We start from the raw sequence: 5,850 nt of genomic DNA, 5'->3' as shown, positions 1-5,850 counted from the left end.
GCTCTAATTCCTGACGCTATACTTTTTGACTAGTACAGTTGAGTAGCGGACCGGAAAGGGAAGCTATTTCCATAGGGCCCTGGGGTGCAGCGGATGGCGGGGCTGGGGGTTGGAGTGGGTGATGTGCAGGGAGAGCTGGGAAGGAAGAAATCAGTGATGTGACCAGTGGGGGTGTCTGTCTGGAAACTTCCCCTTCTCCAGCACTTTGGCTGTTTCCAGACAGTCTTAAAACCCCATCGCAGGCCAGGAAAAGGCCGAAATGATATGGGCGGGGCAACCCATCTTTTCCCTACTCTGTTGGTAAACAGTTAAGGTTGGGGATTATATTTTTGGATGACCATTTGGTAAAATCTTTTACACCAAAAACGTTTCTACTCCTCTTTCTCATTCTTGTCCATCCCTCCATCCCCTACTTCTTCAGCTCACTTAGTGATCCCCTGCCTCATCCTCTTCTGGACCTGATGCCCCACCTCGCTCCTCCCTACACCTGGATGCCCAATTTACCCCCAGCTGGGGCAGGCTTCAGGTAATAGCGTTGGAGGTGACTCAGGAGGCGAAGTGGCTGATACTGTGCGTGTCTGTGTATGGTGTGTACGCATGCAAACTTGGTTTCTCTTTTCAAAAACTTTTAAATCTAACATACCTAAAAAATGTGCACACATCAGGGGCGCCTGGGTGGCTCAGTTGGTTAAGTATCTGCTTTTGGCTCAGGTCATGATCCTGGGGTCCTAGGATCGAGCCCCAAGTCAGGCTCCCTGCTCAGCGGGAAGTCTGCTTTTCCCTCTCCCTCTGCCCCTCCCCAGCTCATGCTCTCTCTCTTTCTCCCTCACTCTCTCTCTCAAATAAATAAATAAAATCTTTTTAAAAAATAAAAATAAAAAGTGCACACATCATAAGTATCCAGCTTGATGAATGTTCACCAAAAACGCACCCATGTAACCTGGACACAGATACAGAAAGAAAATGTTAGCAGCACCCCAGGAAGCCCCTTCTTGATCCCTCCTGTCACCTCTAAGCTAAACACTCCCCTGATTCATAAACCACAGATTAGCTTGTTTTGGAGCTTTATATAAATGAAGCTTTACAGGGGCACCTGGGTGGTTCAGTCGGTTAAGTGTCTGCCTTCAGCTCAGGTCATGATCCCGGGGTCCTGGGATGGAGTTCTGCATCAGGCTCCTTGGTCAGCAGGGAGTCTGCTTCTCCCTCTGCCTACCACTCCCCCTGCTTGTGCCCGCGCTCTCTCTCTCTCTCTGACAAATAAATAAAATACAAATCTTTTAAAAATAAAAAATAAAAAAAAATGAAGCCTTACAGTGCATACACTTCCATGTCAGGTTTCTTTGGCCAACATATGATCAGTGAGATGCATCCATATGCTTGCATTCGGTTGTAGGGGGTTCATTCCCACTGCTGCGTTAATATTCCGTAGCGTGGCTGTCCCACCATGCATGTAACCATTCGCCGGTGATAGACATTTGGGTTGTTTCCAGTACTGAGCTGATAAGAATAATGCTGTATGAATAGTTGTGTGCATGTCCTTTGGTGCACATAAACACCTGCTGGGTTATAAGGGATGCAGATGTTCGGCTCTAGCAGGTACTGACAAATAGTTTTCCAAAGTGATTGTGCCAAGTTACTCTGGCAACAGCCTGGATGAGATTCTGCTGACACCACGTCCTCCCGCATGATCGCTAGTCCTTCTAATTTGAGAACGTAGGTTCTTGTGGGCAGGCTGGCATCGGATCGACTGTGTGTGAATCTCAGCTCTCTTCCTCCCCTTGTGACCTTCGGCAAAGGCTGTTTCCTTGTCTACAAGATGAGTTGAAATGAGTTGAAACAGCTCACGGAGCTGTTACAAAGATTCCATGGATGGGTTAGGTTAGGTTCCCCCAACATTAGCCATTTAGAGTCAGGTATCACAACAGCACTCTGAATCGCCCGCAGATCCTCAGTCTCCCCTTCTGCAAAATGGCCATGACCATCCTAACACATCCACATACGCACACAATTGAGGGCACAACCAGGAAATGGAATGATGTCTAAAAGTGCCTAATTTTAGGGCGCCTGGGTGGCTCAGATGGTTAAGTGTCTGCCTTCGGCTCAGATCATGATCCCAGAGTCCTGGGATCGAGTCCCACATCGGGCTCCCTGCTCCTTGGGAGCCTGCTTCTCCCTCTGCCTCTCTCTCTCTCTCTCTCTCTCTCTGTCTCTCCTGAATAAATAAATAAAATCTTAAAAAAAAATAAAAGTGCCTAATTTTACTGAGATATAATACAGTTATTATACAGTTCACCCTTTTTCGGTGGCTTTTAGTATAGTCACAGAATTATGCAAATATCACCACTATCTCATTCTAGAACATTTTCAACACCCCAAAGAGAAACCCCATACCCATTGGCAATCATCCCCCCATTTCCAGCTCCTGGCAGCTGCTAAGCTACTTTCCATCTCTTTGGGTATTACAAGTGCCAAATCTTTGCTTCTCTGTATTTTTGAACTCTTGCAAAAGTGAAATACCTAGCACTGGAACAGGTACATAATATACACTTAGTAAATGTCGTCTGTGTGTGTGTGTGTGTGTGTGTGTGTGTGTGTGTGTGTGTGTGCGCGCGCGCGCGCGGGGATGGATGAACGGATGGATGGATGGATAGATAGAGCACACATAGTAGACAGATATAAACTCATTCATTCGACAAAAACCCATTTGCACATTTGCACTTGGAGGAAAATGGTCTATAGAGAGAAATAAACTATGATTCTCCCGTTCAGGCCATTCGCCATCTAGTGGGACAGGGAGGAATGTGCACCCCTCCCTGAGAAGGCAGAGCCAGATGCAATTAAAAGTTGTGTTGGAATAGGGTTGTGGGAATTCCGGGAAGATGCTGGATGTGAAGGCGGCACTTCTAGTTTGGGCGAACTTTCCCGATGAGGAGGGGCAGCCCAGGGGAGGGATCCCGAGAACTAAGGCCGGGACACAGGGCAGGTGTGATGTCAAGCAGGATTGCTGGCCAGTCAGGGCTTCCCACACCAATCCGGACCTGGTACTGGGGTCTCTGTGGGTTGTGAACAAGACTTGGCTGTAGAGAGAGGCTGTGAACGCTGGGCAGTGGGTGACAGAGGCCAGAGGGGAAAGGGAGCACGAGGGTGAGCAAGGCCAGCTCACACAAGCCTGCACTGTCATCTGGGCAAGGGCACCCTGAACAGGCTGTGCCCATGTCCGGGCATGCCAGGCAGGGCCCCCATGCTGCCAGCTGGTTTGACTTCTCCAGTTGGCTGTGGCTAGAATCGTATTTAAAAGGGAGAGTGGCAGCCTCATAAGTGAAGGAGCCTGGACTTCAGAGTCAGACCTGGCTCTGCCCTTTCTCACCGTGGGAACTTGAGCAAGTGCCTCACCTCCCTGAGCCCGTTTCTTCAACTGTAAAATGGCGGTAATATTACTTACTTCAGTATGGTTAAGGAACGATGATTGGGGGAGGCTGGACAAGGCGGATGAAGCATGTATTCAAGGTGCCAGCAAGCTTGGAGTATTTATTTATTTATAAAATATTTTATTTATTTATTTGAGAGAGAGCAAGCACGCATGCACACATGTGCGAGCTGGGGGGGGGGGGGGGGGAGAAGGAGAGGGAGAAGCAGACTCCCTGCTGAACAGGAAGCCTGATGATGACCCTGATCCTGGGGCTTGATTCCAGGACCCTGAGATCATGACCTGAGCCAAAGGTAGATGCTTTAACCCACTGAGCCCCCCAGGCGCCCCAAGCTTGGAGCATTTAAACTTTTCTTTTTTGAAAAAAAATTTAGTAATACATATTCTAATTGAAGGTGTTGTCATGGAGGATCAGAATTTGTGAACTTCCTTGCATTTATTATACAGTGTCGCAGTGTTTTGTTTTGAATTACACACAGAGGGATCATCTTTTCAGGACTAGTCCTCCAAGGGTATTATCAGGCCCTGAGGAGAGCAAGAATAGGGTGCAGATGCTTGTTGAGAGAGAGCCAACTGATGTCTGGGGAAAGGAAGGGAAATGGGGTGACACATATAATCCACCCTGAGACCCAACTCTCAGGAAAGTCTCTTGAACCACAGGAGACAATTCTAAGATTTTTATCCTGGGGACAGGAGGCCAAGGGGTGCATGGTGGGGTGAGGTGGGACACTGATAGCAGACTCAGAACCAAGGGTGTTAACAGTTACAGATTCCTAAGAAATCACTGAATTCAACTGCCTCGTTTTACAGGTAGAGAGACAGAACCCCAATAAGACAGAGATTTGTTGGGGTGCCTGGGTCCCTAAAGCTAGAAGTCTCCAAGGGAGAGGAGGCCCTGCTTCCCACCATCCCCCACAGTGGCCACCAGCTCTGTTAAGTGTCATGGGTTCCCCCAAGTCCCTGCATGCTCAGCTTGGGGGTTCAGACACCAGAGGAACAGTCCTGCCACAGGCCAGGGGCAAAGCCAGTCAGGCACATCAGGGATAAGTAACGGCTGTTTTGGTCGGTCTCTGTGCCAAGGATCCCAAAAGAGCCACTTAGGAATGGCTCTCTCTCCAGAGGAGGCAGGCTGAGGTGGGACCCTGAGGCCCCCCAGTTTGGCTGAGATGAGCAGAGAGAATGCACCTCCTGCAGAGAACAGCAGGGGACAAGGGAGGAGAGCACCCAAGGCTCCGGGCATTGAGAGGTGACTGTTTGCCAGGGACAGAGGGTACCTGGACAAGGGACGTGGGTGGTTGGGTGGGTGGAAAAGTGGGCCTGTGAGCTGCCTGGGGTCATCATTACAGCTTCTCAGATGGTCACAGGGACCCTGGAAGCACTGCCATTTGATTTCGGGATCCTGGGCAGGAGGAAAGCACTCTGAGGGAAACTTTTCCCAGCTTCCTGCCCCCAGCTGACTACCCCCCTTTCCCTCCTGTGACCACACCTAGGCCACACCCTCCACCATTGGCCTCTAGCCCTCCCCTCCCCCACCAGAGACGGCCCTGGATGGGAAGTCTGGAATTCCAGACCAGGTTCCGTGGCTGGCCCTCTGTAGATACTCAAGCGCGTTTCCACTCCTGTGGACTCTGGTGACACCGCCGGACGTGGGGCAAGAATCCCACCTCGGAGGATTGTTACAGGTGCCAGCGAGGTGACCCTGTGAGTGCCTCAGACCAAACATCCTGGTTCATGTTCTCAGGGTGAGAAGAGGGGAATCAGGAACAGGAGCTGGACCTCAGGGCGGGGAAGAGGGGGTGCCCAGAGCTCCTGAGCAGATGGCCTGCCTGGGGGATGTCCAGGGGAGGGTGACCAAGGCTCCACCTTGCCAGCTGTCAGCCATCACCACTGGATTCACACTCATTAACCCTCTGGGGCCTCTGTGCAGGTGTAGTGATGACCATTATGGCAACTGGGGGTGCTGAGACTTACCTGTGGGCCAGGCCACACAAGACTTCTGAGAGGTGGGTGCTTCCAGCTGTGTGCAGGACTGAGAGGGGGTGAATGTGAGCCGAGAGATCAAAGAGGGCGGGGAGGGAGGGGTGTAGTTAGGTGAGGGGTTTCACAGGGGGGCGTCCCTCGAAGCAAGGAATCCCAGGCACTGAGGCGCTTTCAGGCTCAGGTGTGAACGACTGATAGTCAACTCTTCTTGAGACCCCTTTCGGGCGAAGTAGGGACACCACAAAAGGAAAGGCGGGAGGGCAGATAAGAACCCCTTCCTCTTCCAAACTCCAGACCCGCAAGTAGCTCGCGGACGCCGACGCTCACACTTAGCTCCTTGATTATGCTAATTTAAGACCACCCCGCCCCCAGAGGCCCCGCCCCTCGAACGGCCTATTACGGCGGAGGGGCGGGGTCATGCTAATGAGACCAGTCGAGCCTAG

This window comes from Callorhinus ursinus, unplaced genomic scaffold (assembly GCF_003265705.2).
Source record: "Callorhinus ursinus isolate GAN/ISIS: 27379988/994484 unplaced genomic scaffold, GSC_fseal_2.0 scaffold55, whole genome shotgun sequence".
NCBI lineage: Eukaryota > Metazoa > Chordata > Mammalia > Carnivora > Otariidae > Callorhinus > Callorhinus ursinus.
The sequence above is the reverse complement of the archived record's forward strand: the minus strand, read 5'-3'. Positions refer to the sequence as shown.